A 21,432-nucleotide genomic window follows, 5' to 3' on the forward strand; every position below is an offset into this window, starting at 1 on the left:
TTTCTAAAACTGTATGTGTCTACATGTACCTGTAGAGACAGTATTTCTTCTGGAACTACCAATAAACATGCAAACATTCTAACAGACGCAGCTGCTTTAAAAAGAAAGATGTTCAGCTTCTGTTAACTTGCATTATAAAGCATCTTATTTGAAGGCTTCTTCGATCACTATTGTTAACATAATGGTGATTCCTTTTCTAGTATTTCATAAATGATGAAATTAAGTGCAGTGACAAAAGACAGGTTATGGACTGTGGCCCAGGTGTTTGATAATTTATTCACATGGCACTAGCTATACACAGCTAAAATTTGAATTCAGATTTTAGTCCTCAGTTAAGAATACTTTATAAGTTGTTTTATAAAGAAAAAAGAACATACAAGGAATAATAAAAAATAACAAAGGGCAGGCTGCCTCGGTAATATAGAAGTTTGTGTTCCAATAAAATAGCATGGGAGAACTACGAAATATAGATATAGTGATGTGTCTCAGCGATGTTTGATTGCTATTTTGTTGCTATTTTAATGTAATTCTGTTTTTATTGTTGTATGCCGACCAAAGTTTTTTGTGAATATGATGGACATATAAATCTTACACATAAATAAAACAATATTTTCTAAGTACAATAATTTATGACCATTTATTTATTTTGCTGCTGTTGCTTAATTGTTATCAGTATAATCCTTCACAGTATCGTTTTTCCTTGAAAGTATTCGAAGTATGACCTGCTAGATTTCTCTCTATTAAAATAGAGAAATTCCTTAAACCAACACTCCTTTGTTCTTCAAAAAATGTGGTGAGAATAATTATGACTATACAGTTTCCTGAACGACAAGATAATTCTGAGAGGAACTGCTAACAAATTCAGTAGTATTTAATAAAAGTATGAAGCACTGTGAAACCAGAAAATAAAACAAAGGATAAATAAAGATTTTAAAGCCACTGAAAACCAGCTGAAAAACAATTACCTGTATGAACAAGCAATAAACTTATTTAAATATATGTTTAGTATCATCAAAGAAACATTTTTTATGTAGTAGAAAAGTGACGCTCTCATTTATAGAAAAGGAAGATGTTCCGTCACTTTTTGAAAAATAAATGGGACAAGCAGTGTAACAGCAAGTGGGAAAGGAGCAAGTAGGATCTATGCTGTGTACATGCACAAGTGCCAGATTTATACAAATTATACATATTATATTATGCCTCCATCAGTTTATTTGATAGCCTTTCTTTAAATAATTCATGTAGAGAACTGATCACTTCATAATGCCACAAACTCACAGCAGGCAAAACTAATTTTACACAATATGAAAACAGATTTTATTTATTTAAGAGTAATATTTAAAAACAACAACTTTTTTGACACCAGCTGCTGAGAAATAAATAGAATATTTTATGACAAAAAAAATCTAAATGTGTTAAAAGCTGTTCAGAACAGACTGATGGTTTTCAATTGACAGATATATTTTAAAAAATCCAAAATTGGTCAGTAAAAAAATTAACTCCTAAGAGTATGATCAATAAGGATATATTTTTATAGTCCTACACCATGAAGGATTTTTGCTAAGGAAATATGATACATGCAGGTAGTAGGTTGTATGTATAGAGAGGGGGGGAAAGATTTTCATACTTTGCTACTTAAAAGAAAATGTTATTGTGTCTCTTTTCTCAAATCACAATTAGATTCAGTATTCTTAAAGTGATTTTAAAGTACTTTCAAGAACAAAAAATATTGTAAAAATATTTAAATTTAATACAATACTTTGCCTTGTCTTGGGAAGCAGTATTAGGATATCATTTATCTTAATAGCATTACTGGGTTTCCATCTAGCAGAATGTTAGTAGAAAGGAATGCAAAAATGATATTTGATATCTTACTTTTCAATAGATAGATACAGTGAAATTTAACATAAAGGACATCTCATTGTTAAGAGGGTTTAGTTTCATTTTGTTTAGCATTACGTTACAAACGCAGAAATTTACATTGATACAGGAAAGTAGAGAGTATGTATAAAAGTTCTATGAATCAGCACACACTTAACGCTATTTTCATGCTTATAACTGCCATCTTCTGTTTTAAAATGTATAAATGGGAATTTTAAGTTTAACATTAATCCCTCTTTTTAAAGAAGGTTGTATTCTAACCACAGAAATCTAGTCATTATGCAAATCTCAGCTTTAAAGCACCGCCCCAATAACATATTTGATGTGGTTTACAATAGGTATATCTAAATGGAAATAAGTATTTCCATGTATATATCTTTTGGCTTCTATACAAGCAGAATGAGACAATACATACAGATCTTTGTGCTTATTGCAAGACATTACAAAGTCTGTTCATTACACAGGTTCATACTATACAGCTAATGACCTATTGCAGAGACAAAATGTGGGATTTACTTCCAGATTCCTATACATGTTCATTTAATAACTTTTGAACTGTCACATCATTTTAGAAGCAGGTAACATGCCATTATCTGCTCCAGTACACATGGCATCATTATTTTTATGTTTTGCGATTTGATACACCCAACTACCAATTACAACATGCTTATTTTACATTCAGAAACATTACATCAGTGATTTTTATAGTCTTAGCACCCCTTAAAATGTGGTAATGGAAAGAAATGTGAAAGTTGCAATTATGTGATGATTAATAATCAGGAACACATGATTATAACTATGAAATGTAGTTGTTCCTCACTTTATTCCCTGATCAGTAAATAAAACAAAGAGGTTATTTTGTCATGCTTTGCTTTCTGTTTATCTCTGAGCTCTGTTATTATGTTTCTTAAATGAGGCACATCTGTAGATGCTTTTTGACATTGGTAAAATATTTAAAAGTTTCTGTATCTAGTCGTGACCGATGCAAGGGACGGTGCTTATCTTCAATTCTCAGCCAGGGGAGCCTGACAGATATTTTCATTATCACATGGCCAGCATGAGAATATAAAAAGCAGTAAAAATAAAAATTAAAAAGCCGAAGCACCACTTATTTATCTTTTGGCATTTGTATGCTTTTAGACTGCTCGGTTGGCAGGAGCTGAGGCAAGTAACGGAAGCCCCATCATGTTGCACTCAGATCTCAAACCCCAGAATGTCACCTTTCCAGTTGACAACCGCTGAACCATCGCCGCCTCTGACATGGCTAGATTTTTGTCTAAAATACTTTTTGTTCTGTATGGTTAAATCACTTAAATGTCCTAGAGATCTCATCTCTGAGATTGAGGTCAGCAGTTGCATGCAATTTTACAAAGCATATTCAGGGGGGGAACGTAGAACCAAAACCAGGGCCAGAACAACAACAAAAATCTGTGTCTCAGCAAAGCTCTATTATTTCTGTCCCCCATTCTGCCATTCTTGCAGATTAATCAAAACCTGCTGAGTTTATCACTTATAATTTTGCATTGGTAATAATTTGAACTAACTTTTAAATCACAAGAAAATTTGCAGATTTTCCATATATTATTTGTTTACATATTTCCATAATGTACTAACGTTTGTGAGTATGTATCTATCCTGCATGCTTTCTTTTTTGAAATTTCCCAGCATATTAGTTTTTTTTTAAAAAAACGTATTTTCTTATTTCATGCAATTTATTTTATTGATTTTGTACATATTTGTAAATAAATGCGGCCTTGTTTTTAATTCTAAGTTTGGAACGACAGGCACTAATAGACTCAATTGCTTCTATTGTGTACTGTTCAGTCCACTTCAGTGGATCATTGTATTTCCTTTTTTAAAATTCCTGCTTGCAACTCAGAGAAATAGCAATTGTTTGAGTTATAATTACATTTGGCTTCAGGCAAACCATAAATGTTTCCAGGCAATTTGCTGTGAAATTTGACAGCACCTTGATTGTCCTTATTTGTACCAATATTAAAGTAATGTTTTCCCCTTTAGCTGATTGCATTCAATGAAACTACAAGGTATGTATTATCTATTTGCTTGCCAGCCATTACTTTGAAAGTAAAATCAAGTGACCACTGGTGGATGGAATCAAGGATAGTGTCTGTTCGTTATGTAAAGCTGTTCTAAGCACTTTTGGCTCCTTCAGCCCCTGGGTAGCCTAATCTTTCCCATTCTATTGTTGTTCTCCCACTAAAAAGCTACAGTGTAAGCACATTATTTCTCCAGCAGTCTACCTATTTCTCCTATATCAGAAATGTAGAAATCTGGAGGCCAGTATTTGGTACCTCTTAAGGAAAAGAGAGGAGTAGGTCATTTAAGTAAAAATGCTGCTTTGACTGATTTGTAATGTTTCTATTTCCCTCAACATTATTCAGTTCAGATTACAAGGTAATGGAATGTGGAGAACATACACAAGAAATGATGGACAGTCCTGCAGCCAGATCCATGGTGTTCTTTGATTAGCAGATGTTTTTCTCATTGACATTCAGTCTATTTATTTATTTTCTATGCTGCCAGTGAATCACAACAAAGCAAATAGGGTCAGCATAACAATGAGGAAAGGGAACTAAAACGTACACGGTGCATAGAATTTTAAGTTTTCAAAAAGAAAAAGACCCTAAAAAATAGTAAGTTGGTGCAGTTATAAAGCAAATCATTAAATGACTAGATCCATTTTTATGATAGTTTTTAAGCAAATGTACTGGTCGTTAAGCAAATCTAGCTTTTGTCTTTGACTTTGCTTGTCATAAGCCAGCTGGAAAATCACAAATCATCATCACATGACAACTGTTTTAAATGCAAATCTGTTGCCAAGTGCCTCAATTGTGACCATGTGACTATGAGGGTGGTGTGACAATTGTAACATGACAACAGGTTGTAAATTATTTATATATATATATATATATATATATATATATATATATATATATATATATATATATATATATATATATATATATATATATATATATATATATATATATATATATATATATATATATATATAATGAGGGCAGGAATATCTGTTTTGTGATATTTCTAAGTAATTCACTTGATGTTCTTTGGGATCAAAACTTTATTTTGAGTTCTTAATTTATAATTCCATAAGAAAATATATATAGTATTCTACATATTTGCAATGATATTGCATTAATCATGCATTGATACCTAGCACTGATGATATTACCTAGTTGGGCAATGAAATGTTTTCAAGTAAACAACCAAGCTCAGAAAGCACAAAAGACTCCACAGAGACAAGACAAATTGTGCAACAATAATAATGCTGTATAACCAGTATGCATGATCTATGTTCTAGATGCTTTCTTGTTATGCAATTTGTGGACCAAATTCTTATAAACTAACAGTTCCAAAAGCATGTAATTTAAGAAATTGGCTCTAGTAATATTTTTAATTATAAATCAAAATACAAGATATACATTTGTGGGGGGAAATAAGTTTGATATGTTCATCTTTATTAGAGTAACTGGCAGTATCAATATTCTCCCAATGTGCTAGGTATTAGGTAACATTACAAATATCCATGTGTCCTGTAAATACAATAGACATATTTCTAACAGTCCAGGTGGGTTGTAAAAGTTGTCATTCTAAGTTAGCAAATTCCAAGTAGAAAAATGTAACATTCAAATAAAAATTTGGCCTGTGAAAAGGATTTATCTACGTCAGTAACAGATGTATCTTTGCTTGAAGCAAACAAAACGATATGAAAATTGCACCTAGATGGGAGGCAAAACTGTATCCAATATATTTGAAAATGTTATCTGTAAATTCAGATTGTCTTTCTTTGAAAAACTCTTTGGATTATATTTATATTAAATTTATAAGGAATTTAAACAGATTGCAAATGTCCAGATGAACAATGCTTATAAGTAATTCTATATAACAGGGGTTCCAAACCGCTGGACCATGGCACACTACCAGTCAGTGAGCTGTTCAAAACCAGGCTGCCCGAAGCGGCAGGCAAGCATGCACATGTGCATTTCTCCTTGTGCAACCAAGTTTTTCAAGCACATATATGCACATTCCATTTGCATGAGTGGTGGGTGCACATACCAGCCACTTGCACCAATAGAGGTGCATGCATGTGCACACTTGCCTGCTGCTCATGCAAAACCATCGCCTCTCCACCCTGCCCAATGCTGGTCCGCAAAGCCAGAAGGGTTGGGGAACCTCCTATATAAGATCAAACAGAATAAGTATGTAATATCTTATCAGAATTAAAACGTAGTGAATTCATTGGAAGAGATGAGAAAAGGCAGGCTGGTGTCCCTTTTAGCCTTCCAGAAGGCCGTCAAAATTTGCTTTTTACCCAGGTGCAAGGCTATGGTGAGGGTCTTTGGGTTGTGGGACGTTTTAAGGGAATGATGGAGGTTTTGGTTTTAGTTGTGCTTAGATTTTTATGGGTTTTATAATTCAGATGTTTTATTTTAAGATAGGTAGCCATATAAAATAATATTTATATAAATCTTTATATAAATCTTTAAATAAAATAAAACTTATTTACTTTAGTCAATTATATTTTAAAAAGCAAGTTTGCATATTGATATATTAATGTAGAGCTACTATTGAAGAACATTTGGAAACTACAACTGGAGCCAGAGTGCAGGGGCACAGGCCAGTTTGGGGCCCCTAGAGTGGCCCATATTACGCCGCTATTTTGTAATGTTGCACTACTTCCAGGTGCAATTGAAGCCATTGGTTATTATTGTTAAAGCCATACAAGACATGGATACAGGCTGCTTGAGTAACCACCTCATCCCTATGAAACTGACCTGGCCCACCTGTGCCAGCAGAAAAGGTATGCTGCTGATCCATCGGTCAGGAAATTCCAGCTGGCAACATCCAAGAGAAGAGTCTTCTCTGCTTTGGCTTCTGCCCTTTGGTGGAACATTTTGTTCCCATTATCCTGTTCTTCCTTAGGGCCCTGAAGACATGGCTCTACCAATTGCTTTGGAACCCCAGTGGATAGTTTCACACTCAAGATAGTGGATGGACCAATAGCAAATTCCACTTCCCATACATTCTGCTGCCTCCCCCTCATATTTTAGTCATAATGCATATTTTTATTTGGTGTATGTATCTGTGTGAGAGTGTGTGTCTATGTCCCCATTCTAATTCTATATAACTCAGAAATAATAGCAGAATAATCTCAAAGGCTTGTTTTTGTAAAGTTTAGCTTCTTCATACATATTGCTGCCTCTTAATAATATTATTTTCAAATTTAATTCCAATTGGTAAGTATTTTCCTAATACACAATATTACAAATAAATTGCAAATCACTCAGCTATCAGTGAAAATTACTATCATCTAGATTTTCAGCAAGCATCTAAAGGACGCTTGCTCCTACGGAGGAAAGCTATGGCAAATCTAGACAGCATACGAAAAAGCAGACATCACCCTGCCAACAAAAGTGCATATAGTCAAGGCTATGGTTTTCCCAGTTGCAATGTGTGACTGTGAAAGTTGGACCATAAGAAAGCTGAGCGCCAAAGAATTGAGGCCTTTGAACTAAAGAAGACTCATGCGAGTCCCTTGGACTACAAGACGATCAAACTGGTCAGTCCTAGAGGAGATCAACCCTGACTGTTCTTTAGAAGGCCAGATCCTGAAGATGAAACTCATACTTCATTGTCCACCTAATGAAAAGGAAGGACTCACTGGAGAAGAGCTAATGCTGGGAAAGATTGAAGGCAAAAGAAGAACGGGACGACAGAGAATGTGGTGGCTGGATGGAGTCACGGAAGCAGTAGGCGTGAGCTTAAATGGACTCCAGAGGATGGTAGAGGACAGGAAGCCTGAGAAATGTTATTCATGGGATCGTGATGGGTCAGACATGACTTCGCATCTAACAACAGGTTTTCAGAAGAAAAAAAAAGCTAGTAGTAATGAAGAATATATTTGACTCATTACACATAAGCCCCAAAAGTTTGTTGCTATGTTAGTGTTTAAATTGTTTATTTCTTCTCCCTAAATATAATATTTTCTAGGCTAGCTTGGTATTTCTGCTTTATTTCATTCACTTGGTAGTGAGTAATGCATAGTATGAGAATAAACCCCAAAAACATTTAACTGCAACATACTACTGTTTAATTTTCGAATATGAGTGCTAACATTGGAATTCATTTTTAGATTAAACATTCATATGTAAAATAAAAAAATTGATTCTTTAAAAAAACTTTCTTATATAGATGAAAGTCTGTTAAATTGCTAACAAGCAAAAAAACTCTGTACTTTCTACTGTAATGAACTGTTGTCCTAAGCAAAAGCATAAGGTAAATAAAACTTGGATAGACAAAAGCCTTTGTTAGAAGGAACTGTGAGCAAGAATTTAAAATGATCATTTTTTAAATCTCTGGAATCAATACTTTTCCTCTTCCTAATTTTAATTTTACATGATTATTAAGCTTCCAGTACTGTTACAGGATAAATCCACTGTAAGACAGAGAGTAAAGTTAAATGAATTGCCATTCACTTTTGCAACTTTTCTGTTAATAGGTGCAATTTAAAACTTTCCAAGTGAATTGCTTAAGGGTCAGCAGTTTTAAAGGGGGGGAAAGCATCGACTCCTTTAGAAAAGGGGGGGGGATCAGAATTGTTTTTTAATTTTATTTCATTATCCCCAAAATTGGTTAATCAATATTGATAGTGTACTATCTAGTTCTTTAAGTTATATATTATACTTTTGGGGATACTATTATATTTATAAACTAATACACATATCTACCATCTGTCTATCTGTATGCTAACTCTTTATCTAGCCATCTATCTATCATAAGGTAAGATTAAATAAAAATTATTAAATTGAACTCTCTTAAAATCCCTTCAATCTCAGTCAAATGGTATTGGGATTATGATTTAATTTAAGGGTATTGTATGAGAAGTAAAGCAACAAATGTTTGTCTAACAGTTTATGCAGCACACTCTCTTAAATTGCTGTCACTTTAAGAGAAACAGTTTTAGCATATTGCTTTTCTAAAGTACTCTTGTATAAACACTACATTGGAACATTTCATTAGCATTTAGAGAACAATAAAGAAACACAGTTTAATAGGGTAATATGTTTTAGTGGCCTTAGCAGAACCCTACTTAACACAGTGGGATTTTCTGCAGCACAGAGACATAGGAAACTGTTCTGTATACATTTACTGTGTGGGACTTCCTCCTTCTGGGGAACATGTGGTTTAGAGCAAAGGAAAATAACTTTCCTCCTGCAGTTTACCAATGAAAGAAGCATTTTAAAATACAGTGTCTGAGAGTGAGATCTAAAATTGTCTCTGGCAGAATTATAGAACTCGGTTATATTTGTAAAGATGCTTTCATTATTAAGGAAAGAAACAAAATTAATTCGTTATTTCATGCGTTTTGATTTTATATCAAATCATTATGGTGACCATTAAATGAATCTATATTTAAAGATTATGGTAACAATCCAGAAGATATCTCTGTAGTATATATACATTCACTTAAATATTGCAGGTAACAATTATTGTTTTATTACTAGTATATGGAATGTGAAAAATGTAGTGCAGTGAATTTTGTCACAGTGTACTGAAATATATTTCATATCCTGGTTAGATACATAGTTCACATTGTGTCCATAGTGTGAATAGTAAAGTGAGAGTGAAGACAGATAAAGGAGATTATGTTTATTTAGGGCATGAACCATGAATTTTGGCTCTCTAATCCCATAAGGCATTTTTCCTTCAGCAACTTATTTTCCTTTTAAAAATTAGATAGATTTTTTTGGTCTAATTAAGCAGTGATGAGCTTTCAAAATATGTGCAAAGGGTAGAAGATTTATGAAGGCTGGGTATCTTTTCATTTTTCTCAACAAAAAAGTGGCTTCAGTTTTTAACACATTTAACTTTTAAGCTTAAAGAAACTTTTTCCAAAATGTCTAGATTGATTATTGCACAGATGAATGTCCCAATATTTTAACCTTTGTTATTTATTTTCTTTGGGGTTTAAAGATGTGTTGAAATTTGGAAGGACAATTAATATTTTAAAAAGTTCACAATTTGCAAAATTCTTCCCTAGGCCTTAAAATTGTGCTTGCTTGTTTCCCATGAACAATCAAAATTATAAAAATCAAATCATGTATATTTTCATGCATTTTAATTATTAAATATTTAGTCTGTAAAAGTGAAACTTTTGACATACGGCAATGAGACATTATATGAGAAATTTCAAATATGAAGGCAGTTTGCTGTTTCATGGAGAGCTATTGCTAAAATAACAGAATCTAAACCTGTTGGAACTCAAAACAATTTCTAAATGATTGAAGAAAGTGCCTAGATTCTGGTTAGAAATTAATGCCTTAACCAGGGTTGTCAAACTGGCAACCCTCGGGCCGGATGCGTCACACACAGGCCACGCTCACCCCAGCTCCGCAAAGGTAAAAAAATCACGATACATCACATGACACAAGCGAGTTTGACACCTGTGCCTTAAGCTTTTAAATTTAACAATTACATAATGACCACCCTAAAAATGGACACTGTGTAAAAAATAAAGAAATTCTGAAGTCCATTCAGAAATTCAAAAAATCCATAAAGAGGCATGGAATGTGACATTTGTATCTCTCTATTCTATTATTTTATTTATATGATTATGTGCCTAAAGATAGTTAAAGTCTGCTTTTTTGAATTGAAAATGTATTATAAGAATTTTCATATATCCAAATAACTTTTAAGTACCAATTTCCATTATGTCAGTAAAGTAAAAAGCAGTGGTGTGGCCCTATTCTAATGAATATTTTTCCTTGGATAAAATTCCAAATAAACTATACAAAGTGGACAGCATAAATGTTGCAGCCTAAGTGTTACATTTATTCATCAGTATTATAGTCCATTGTGCCACAGAAATATTAAAGGAATCTTCATTTTCTTAAAGGGCCATTTAGACAAGAAACAATTCAAGATATTTTAACCCGAATTCAGTGCTAAAATGTAACAAAAACCAGATGTTACATAAAAAGAATAGATCTATCCTGAAAGAACAGTGATTTTATTTTATTTTATTTTGCACTTTTCATATCTTTCAGGCAGTATTTTAGATTATAAAACTCCTTAATTTGAATTGTTTTCTAGTTTTCGCTGATGAAAATGAAGTACTCTCATTGCCTTAAAGGTGATTTTCAATTACATTTTTCCTCCATTTTCAACTAATATAATTAATGTTCCTATTGTCAGATCCTTTTTTTTTCTACATTGCATTCAGTGTACATTTCCTTGGTTGAACCAATGTGAAAGGCATTGCCAAAATCTGAACAATTTATATCTAGCACATTTCCTTCATCCACCCAGTTTCCTACTGAAGAATGATTGTTACAGAAACATTTATATTGGAACAGAATATTTGTAAAATAATTGCAGCCCCTGTGCATTAATTCATATTATTTCTTTTTGGTAGTAATTTGAAGCATGGGAGACAATATCATTCTATATAAATTGAGGTTGTAAAAATCAGGGCATTTGCAACCTTTGAGAAATGGAGAGTCTTAACATTTTATGAAGACATGAAGAATATAAGCAAATTTGCAATGAACTGAAGGCTCAGACTCCGAGCTTTAAAAAATTTATATCTTTACTTTAAAAAAAATATTTGTGCAAGGCCTCTCAAAAGCTGCATGCTGTCAACTGTTCCCGTTCTTTAGGAACATAAACAGGATCTAGGGACAGCTTGTGCAAGAAAACAGTTGGAATACTGGAATACTATAGTTTTTCTGTAGCCAGCTTATTTTTCGTCATCACCCTGTGTATTAGGGAAGTGTCAAGAGGTATTATGAAAAATTCTTAGCCCATTTAATCAGCAGTTGTAAGAATAATTTAGTATATTTTAAAATTCCAGCCCTGGAATTTTTCAAAACATGCATTAAACTTTAAGAAGATTCTTCTGCCAATGCTTCAATTACTCTTCAGTAAAATTCTTTATTTCTTTCTTTTTAAAAAAAAAAAGAAAGAAAGAGTAAGCTATAATAGACAATTCTTATGGTAACAAAACTCTACATGCTACACAGTCTTCATTTATTCTTCATTTATTCTGTATTTGTATCCTTATTCTGTTCCTGCAGTTCTTTTTACTTATTATTTAAATACCTAATTGATAATTTATTGGCGTTAAAAGTATTTAAAATAAATACCTTAAAGTAAAGTTATAAATAAAGAGATGATATAGGATAGCAATGACGAGTGTGACCTCATCGAAACATCACCAAGATACTGTCAATCTTACACAGGAAAAGACTAAATATGCCAAGACCTGCATACCTATACCCGTGAAAATCGACGAAAACATATATTCATACATACATACATACATACATACGTGTGTATGTATGTATGCATGTATATGTGTATATATATATATATGTATGTATGTATGTATGTATGTATGTATGTATGTATGTATGTATGTTGCATTTGTGCTGATAAATAAATAAAGGGAGACTAGTATAGATCTATTTCAAGCTATTTAGCTCTCATCAGCTAGCCATACCCTTACTGGGAATTGAACCTGGGCTGTATTACATATCTGGCAATTGTATTAGCCACTAAGCCACAGACTCTCCTCCTTTATCAGCTAAGCCAGGGAAATTTATAGCAGTATGCTCCCTCCCATATTTGGGCATACCAGGGATTGTGACACAATACATACATACATACATACATACATACATACATACATACACACATTCACACACTCACACATACATATATACATACATACATACATACATATACACACTTATATACTTATATTAGCTTTGTTGTCAATATTAAAGAAGATTAATAAATATAACCTTAGCATAAATATTAAACATTGTTTTGTAAATGTAAAATATTAATTGGAATATTTATAAAGATTATAAATAGAATAAGCATGTGCAAATCCACATTGTTGTGATTTGTTGTTCGCCAAGACAAAATAATAATACTATTATTAATTTTGAAAAATACAGAGATATCATAAATTACCGAATCAGTTGTCTAAGTCAGCACAGCTATCCTTACCAAACTATCCATTCTTCCAGTAATAGTATTAGTATTTACTAACTTGACCTTTTGTTATAATTAATGCCTTTATAAAAGTTACTTTAGCCTAAATGAATGAGAATAGTACCCATGTTACTGTATTTTTATATATGTTATTGCTATTGCTAGAAATAATATGTATTCTCATGAAATAATTTCTATTATTTTTAAAAAATCCTATCATTAAGAAGAGCTGAGTTTTAGTGTTGATATAATGTGAATATTTTAACAAGGTACGGAACACATGTGGAGCTTTTACCAACTTACCAGAAGTGGCCGTTGGAGATTTTAGCATTTTCTTTGTGTAATCAAAAACTCTAATAGTAATTACTGTTGCATCTGTGTAGGTGTTTGGATGAACATTTCTGCTTCCCACTGATGTTGTGACTATGTGTGAATGTTTGTAAGAGTACATTGGGAACCACATATGCTGTCTTGTAGGTCATGTGAGCAGGAGAGAGAAGGGAAGTGGGCTTAGACTGGAGAAATCAACAGCATTCTGAATTAGTGCCAATACATTTTCTCCTGGGAATCCATTTGTGGTATTTTTCTTTATTTTTTTCTCTGCAGGTCTCAGCATGATCCAGCCCATTTTTAAATTTCATCTTTTTTTTTTTTTTTGCTAATTTTCTCCTGCATCATCAAATGTGCACCTTTCAGAGTTATTCTGTTGATAGAAGACAGAATCTCAATTGTCTATTGATGGAATATCAATATCTTAATAAAGAAACAACTGTTCAAATATTATTTGTACCCCATTTTTCTGTTGCCATTTAGTGTGATATGTTTGTGTATCATTTTAATCTTTATGCTTTTCTTCTTTTACTTTATTAGAATTTTACTTTACTTTAAATGAGGGGGGAAAGGCTACAAAATTAATTGAGGGCAAGGTCCAAAAAACTTTAGAACGTTTTATGAATGATCAGCCCATATGCAAAAATGTATTTATTCAGTTTATACCTTGCTTTTCCACTAATGAATGCACATCTGGCTAAATATAAAGAAATTACAATATCTAATTACAATTTAGAGACATTTAGATCTTACATGCTAAATGCTAAATTTACTTTTTTTCTTTTCCCCCATTTTTTTGTATACCATTTTTTCTTTTTTGATGTTGTTAGACTTGAAAGTCGTTTTGTTTGTTGTTGTCCTGTTTTGTATTTTATTTTCTATGATAAAATAATAAATAATAAAAAGAAAATGTAGAGACAAATCAGTTTAAAGCATATAAATAAATAAATAAATTGTGCCTACAAGTTCAAGCTATTTTAGAAACCTGGTTAACTGGCATGTTAATTCTATTCTATTCTATTCTATTCTATTCTATTCTATTCTATTCTATTCTATTCTATTCTATTAACATGCTTTATTCTTTAATGGAACAGTGTCAAAAAGTGTAAATAAGGAGCTAACCTGGGCTTCTAGTGAAACCTGGTTATTAAATATTTGCGTCCTTGTCTCTGGTCAGTTATCTGACTACAGTATTCTAGAAAAGCAAAAAAATGGTCCCACTTAGAATACCCCAATAGTTCAGATAGCAATCCTAGTCCTGTCCGTTACTAAAGCCTTTAGCAGTATGTCCAGCTATGAACTTAAATCTTTATAAGAGGAGTGTAACTCCTCCTAGAATGTTTGAATTCATATCCCACTGTTAAATTTTAGTCTGTGTGCTCAAGCTGTATCATTACGCAAATTACCGGTAGATACTTTTTTGGAATTTTAAAAATTCCTTGATTCCAGGAGAGATTAGATTTTCTCCAGTATCTCTCTTCAGATTGAAGTACATATTAAGTATCCATTTGAGTCCAAACAGTTCTTTAGTTTACTACAGTTATGCGGTTAATCTGAAGATAAAATCTTGCATGGGGATATGTATTTGTATTTGTGGGTATGGGCAAGATACATATACATAGTTCACAAATTCCTAACGTGTAAGACTAATCTATACATTTATAGGCATCTGTAGCTAAATAGGAATAATAAAATGTTAAATTCATGGCTTATATTTATATTATCTTTGGCAAAATACAAAAAATAATATATTTTTTGAATACTCTAATTTCTCTAAGCTGACTCAAATAATGCAAAATACGAAGAGAAAATTTTGCAGTGGTGATTATAAATTATTTGTTACCAGTTATCTTCACACAATTTTGTAGGTGACAGAGTGGATTTTCAGAACTAAATCTACATGCACATGACTGAATGCACAGTTTCAAAGTTAAAATTCGGTGCTATATAAGATTCATGTGATGCTAGATATATTGTTTCATGGGAGATAACTTTTGGTATAGGGAAAAGCAAATATTAATTATTAAATGGATGTATAATGTAATGTCCTACCAAAATCCTTTTTTTTAAACCAAAATAAATGGTTTTATGAGACTTCATTGTCTGCTGTCTCTACATATCCCAAAAACTATTTGGTTATATGAACTGATTGCATATATTTTATACAAGAGGAAATTTTGAAGGGGAAATTTGTATTTTAATATTTGTAAATAATTGGCATCACATTTTGTTGATGCCTATAGTAAAAAGAAAGTAGGACAGGCTATTATTTTGGTTTTGACGACATAGTTTTATTTTTGCTTTTTATTCTTGCTTTGCTGCTTTAAATGTATCAATGTATCTGTAAAACTATGCAGCACTATACTCAAAATGGCATGACAATCCTGAAACTTTGACATCCCTATTTTACCAATGTATTGTATATTTCATTTTTTTAAAGCCACAATATTTTAATCCTGCAATTATATAAACAGAACGTCTAACTGCCCCCCCCCATCCCCAACTATAAGTAGTTATTGCTTATTGCTTTGCTTTCTTACATAGATTTTACATAATTTTGTTTGAGAGAAGAGATTTTTAAACAGTTGTTTAGGATAAAACTGTGCATTACATTTTGTTTTTCAAAGTATTTCCAGTTAAATATACTATAATTTTAAAACTGTGAATGTAATCTGCCTTAGGAGCCCTGAAGACAGAAATACATCAATAAACTGTGAAGATTTCCCATTTAGTGCATACAACTGTATAAAAGTGCAGTTCCTTTTTCATTACAATTTTGTCCTAAAAATCTTGTGTGCGTGTGTGTTTGATTGCTCATTCCTCCCACAATCATGCGTATGTAAATTCATCTTTTTATATATATATATATATATATATATATATATATATATATATATATATATATATATATATATATATATATATATATATATATATATATATATATATATATATATATATATATATATATATATATATATATATATATATATAGCCTATTATTTTAATAAGTTAGCTGTTGATATAAAGATTCGGGAAATATTCTCCTCTCTACCCCCCTTTCGGAATGCTATTTGTGAACCTTTATTTCAGAGCTATATTTTTCTACTCTGAAGTGTCTCCTTTATTTCCTTTCTTCATTACAAACTGTTCTGAAAGAGCTTTTCTAACTAAAAAAAAAAGAGCTATGCTTGACTGATAATGCATTGCTTTGGATGGTGAAACATTATGAAAGTTTAATTTTTAATTAAATCTGAAATAGCAATTATTACTGAAAGAGATTTTAACCTGTTTCTTTTCAGAGTGCCTGAAGTTACATTTTAGATGCTGAAATCACTGCACCTTAAAAACAAAAAAAGGTTGAATTGAATTTCATTCCTGTAAGTAAAAGATTTTCTAATACTTTTTGTCAAACACACATTACCAGAATATGTGGATTTAGGAATATATATCTTATATGTACTGATACAGAAAAACATGCACATATCAATACATAACAGCAGATATTATTTTTAGTATTACTTATTATAGATCTATATATTTTGTTTGTGCTTTCTGATTCATATGTAATTATGAATGTTTTAAAGCTTTGTCTCCATTAATATACATTTTGTTAACTAACACCAATGATGACAAGTATTATAAAGTATAGAATGGCATTAGAAATAGTTTTCTTTCCCCAAGGTCAAAGCAGTGTTAAACTGAAACGAGAATAGGAAAAAGTGTCCTGGGAAGCCACAGGAAGATTCAGATATATCAAATAACAGAAGATGCATAATTCCTTGTTGTGTTTGTTTTGGCTATCTGAACACATCATAGTCAAAATAGTACAGTTCATTCCTTTTGAACAATTAAGAACTTATTTCCAAAATCAAAGATAGGTGGACATTAAGTTGCAGTATCAAATTTTAGTTTCTTGTTAGAACTCTTTAGCACAACTAAGTAAATCCATGGGCCCAAGAGGATTAATATGAGGAATCCATTTTCGCTATGTCTGTGTTATTAAATAGTTAGTAACCTTTGCAGATTTGTTTATAATTGGCCATATATTTTCTAATAGATTCCAAACTATGTTTTACCTTATTTGCTAAAGATGCAAATTAGTGCACTTTTTTTTCTTCTTTTCTTAATTGGGAAAAGGTATTTATCAGGAATTGCAGAACTATCACAGTGTTTCTTAGAGCTTTTTCATTTTATACATCGTATTACATCTCTATCCTTTCTCTCTTGACAGAGACAGGATAGTGGATTTAGTTTTACACACTTATGCATGATATTATTTGGTTTCAATCTTTTAAAATGCTGGTTTCTTTTACTTCTTTCTCATTTACCTTTGTGTATGTCAACATTCATTATCCTACTGTGCTTTCATAATTATTCCAATTGCAATGTACAAAATTGCATTTTTTTTCTTTTCTGCCTTTGAATGTGTGTTCTATGTCATTTTCCAGTACATGACTTCAACTCATCCATCACTTTATGCAATTCATGACTATCTCTTATTCTTGTTTCCTTGTCTTAGCACTTTTATTCTTATCAGTAGGTTCCATATAATCTTGCTTTGCTTTGTCACATTTCTTGCCTTTATGTTCAGCAATCAGTTTACTAGTTGGAGAAGGGTTAAAATATGATGGTTAATCAATTTTTAATAAGTACTGTTAATATACCTGCTCCTTCTGAAGTAGCAAGAATCCTAATAGTAATAGTATTAATATGGTTTTTATGTTGTTTTAATTCTTGAGAGGGAACCACACAAGGTTTGGTATAATATGGGTGGTTATATAAATGTTTTAAATGTTATGTCTGATATGAAGGAATAAAAGCTTCATATAATAAGGTATTACATTTAACTCTGTTGATCTATCTATTCTCCTTGTTTTATTAATCTCCACTTCTTCTTTGCACTCACAAATCTACCTTTAGCTAATCTCATACTTATCTTTTCTGGATGTATTCCCAATTTGTTGATTGTTTTGCAACATAGAAATTAATAACCTTTACTTTTATAGCAGCAAGGTTATATGAAAATAAACTGAAATGCTTATTCCCAGACTACTCAGCATGGTTGGGTTTTACAGGTACTAATTATTTTTTGTAAAAATACATAAAGTTGATTTTACTAGATCAGAGTTAATCTAACTAAGAAGTAAGCAAGTTAATTGTGGGAATATGATTTACCAATCCCTCTTTTTTAGTTTGTAGAATATCTCCAGAATGGATAGGACAAAGGTTAGACAGTTTTCGTGCTTTTACTGATGTATTTGTAGTGCATTTTGCATTTGATGATGACTAAAGAATAAAACAGAACCTTATTGCAATTTTTAAAAGTTTGTAACTCTTCAAAATGTGATCGAAAAAAGTCAGGAAAACATATAATTGTGGGGTCTTCATGTCTGATTAGCTATAGTTCCTAAAAGACTCAGATGAAAAAATAAGTTATACTTCATAATCCCTGGCAGAAGTTGTGCATCTATGATTTAGCTAAGTAGACAAAACTACTGTAAATTTTACTACTTCCTTATACTTTGAAATGTACTATGGAAAACAGACAAGTGAATGATACATTTACACTTAATGGATTTTACTTCAAAATAAAGAAGTTCAATAAAATGGAGGATGTAGTTTCAACTAAAAGCTTGTGAAATTCCACATCGAATGGACACAACCTTCGAAAACTGCATATCTGTTGTGCAGGATAAAATGTTATGCTTTAATAGTTGTTAGTCTCTCTATATGTCTCTCTCTTTTTCCTTCTATTATAGTTTATAAACCTTGATACTTTTTATCGTTTCACTAAAGTGATGTTTATGTAACCTGATTAGAAATTATTGACATTGTACTATTTAGAAAGATTAAATTACTGAATTTAGAAAGTAAAGTTATGTCGATAGTAGTTACTTTTTAGGTTGACTATAGGACAAGCATAAAAATATTTGGCTTTTGGGTATAACATTAAAAAATAGTAACCCACATGACCCTGGGACACTGCAACTGTCATAAATATGAGTCAATTGCCAAGCCCACGAATTTTAATCATGGGACCATGGACCATTACTTTTTTCAGTGTTACTGTAACTTTGAACAGTCACTAAATAAACGGTTGTAAGTCAAGGAGTACATGTAATCTAAGATAGTGTGATATAGAATATGTGCATTTCCAATGATCTGATATGTACTGTATATAACATTGTAAAAAGAATTAGAGTTAAATGATATCTCTAACAGAATAGTTTGTTTAAATGTAAAAATGTTTTCAATGTAACTCCTGCTTTCAAGTACCATCTACACACATCACATGTATGGGTAACCTGAAGCATTATTAAAATAAATGCATTATTCTGAACACACAGACTCAGTCAATTTCTTTGAGATGTATTCTTTCCGGCCTTGAAGGTGGAAATCCAATCTATTTTATGACACTTAAAAAGTTGTGACAGAAATTGCCTCTTGTTTATTGAATTTATTTCATTTGAAGAAGAAAATTCACAAATAAGTTCCTTTGAGTTGTGATTTTCTTTTGGTATCAATGCTATATTAGCTCTATCCAAGGATCAGTAGCTTCCCAATCTGTAAAATAGAGTTCATCATGTGTTGCAACAATTATAGTAATTTATCTTCAAAATGTTTATAATAAGAGACTAGTAAACCATCTGGTCCAGGCACTTTTCCTATTTTGACTTTTTTAATAACTTCACAGACCTCCCTTATTGTTAAAGTTCCATTCCTTCCCCACCTGTTTTTCTGTGCTTTGATAAAAATTTTTCTTTAAATAGAATTTTTTTCTTTCCCCCTCCCTCCCTCCCTCCCTCCCTCCCTCCCTCCCTTCCTTCCTTCCTTCCTTCATTTTCTACAAATAACTCAAGGTGATGAACATCCAACATACCATCCTCCTCTTATTTTCTCAACTACAACCTGTAAGGTGAATTGGGTTGACAGAGAGCAACTGCTTAGGGTCACACAGTTTTATATAATTTAGAGTAATATTGATGAAATACGTTTAAATTATCAGTTAGTATGTTATTTTCATCTTTTACTTTTGTATATTTTTCTGTTTTTCTTTTTTCATTTTATATGTCAATAATTTCTCTGTTTATTTACAAATTCAAAATTAATTTAAGTTGCATAAATCATTTATACCTCCATTTCTCTTACTGTTAACAAAAACAACTGCAACATTGTGACTTTCCTTTTCTTGGAGTTTTCATTGCTGAGTTCAAGGGAAAAAATCCTTGCCAGCTGTTTGATTGAGTAGCTTCTGTCCCAACTGTATTCCACTTGAGATCTTCCTGCTGCTATGAAGGCGCTATTCTTCTGGCTGCAACAATGTGGGGGTTTAGAATGGCTTGGATATGTAGCTCCTACAACTTCCACATGTTGCTCTTTTCTTCATTTATCTTGGTGCTGTTGACTTGGATAACCATTTGTCTGAAGTGGTATAGGGTTTCCTGCCTAAGCAGGGGGTTGGACTAGTACACCTCCAAGGTCCCTTCCAACTCTATTATTCTATGCTATGTTATGCTATGCTATGCTATTCCATTCCTTTCCATTCCATTCTATTTGGACCTTAACAATTTCACTAGTATACTCCATTAGCTGAGCTTCCTTTGCTAATGCTAGACAATTGCCTGATCTAGTGCCAAGTTCCATCACTGATCAGGATCATTGCCACTACTTTTTCCTGGCTACCTTGGCAACTGATCCCTGCTGCAAGGAAGTGTTGCTGTTATTGATAGCCACTAAGAATGGCATTCCTTCCAGGATGAGGTCCCATTATTGAAAACCCATTGTTAATTGATTGGATAGCTGGATTTTTTTACTATTACTATCTGAGGCCTACAGCAGCGTCTTAGGTGTAGTAAAGCACTCTAGAACTTCATTATGACTGAGAATTTATAAGTGGAAAGAATGCAACTCTGTCATCTTTTGCCATTGCCCAAAAACCACCTCCAATGTTTGCTGTGACCAACTGCTCTTAGAAAACTTCTCTGTGTTTTTATGGAGGAGCCAATCATGCAACTAGAAGGCTACAAAGAATTGAATCTAGCTGCTCACTAGCTACAATACTTATTTGTGCTTTCTTATGATTTCAAAATTAGAGATACAATTATGCCTTTAGAAGAAATAGCATACTGTACTGTCATTTTTTTGGCTGAAGTTTCACCCTCTCAGAACAAAATT

At 32.1% G+C, this 21,432-nt stretch overlaps 1 protein-coding gene across 9 annotated transcripts in view; it reads left to right on the plus strand.

Moving 5' to 3' along the window:
- ZBTB20 (zinc finger and BTB domain containing 20) overlaps positions 1-21,432 on the plus strand; it is a 546,378-nt gene that overhangs the window by 176,298 nt on the left and 348,648 nt on the right. For all 9 annotated transcript variants that reach the window (XM_081950746.1, XM_081950743.1, XM_081950745.1 and 6 more), the window contains one exon: positions 16,557-16,634. The gene's annotated coding sequence lies outside the window, so the exon portion shown is untranslated. The remainder of the gene's footprint in view (positions 1-16,556; positions 16,635-21,432) is intronic.

Source organism: Natrix helvetica (genome assembly GCF_964273705.1).
Source record: "Natrix helvetica genome assembly, chromosome: 4".
In the NCBI taxonomy this organism is placed as follows: Eukaryota; Metazoa; Chordata; class Lepidosauria; order Squamata; family Natricidae; genus Natrix; species Natrix helvetica.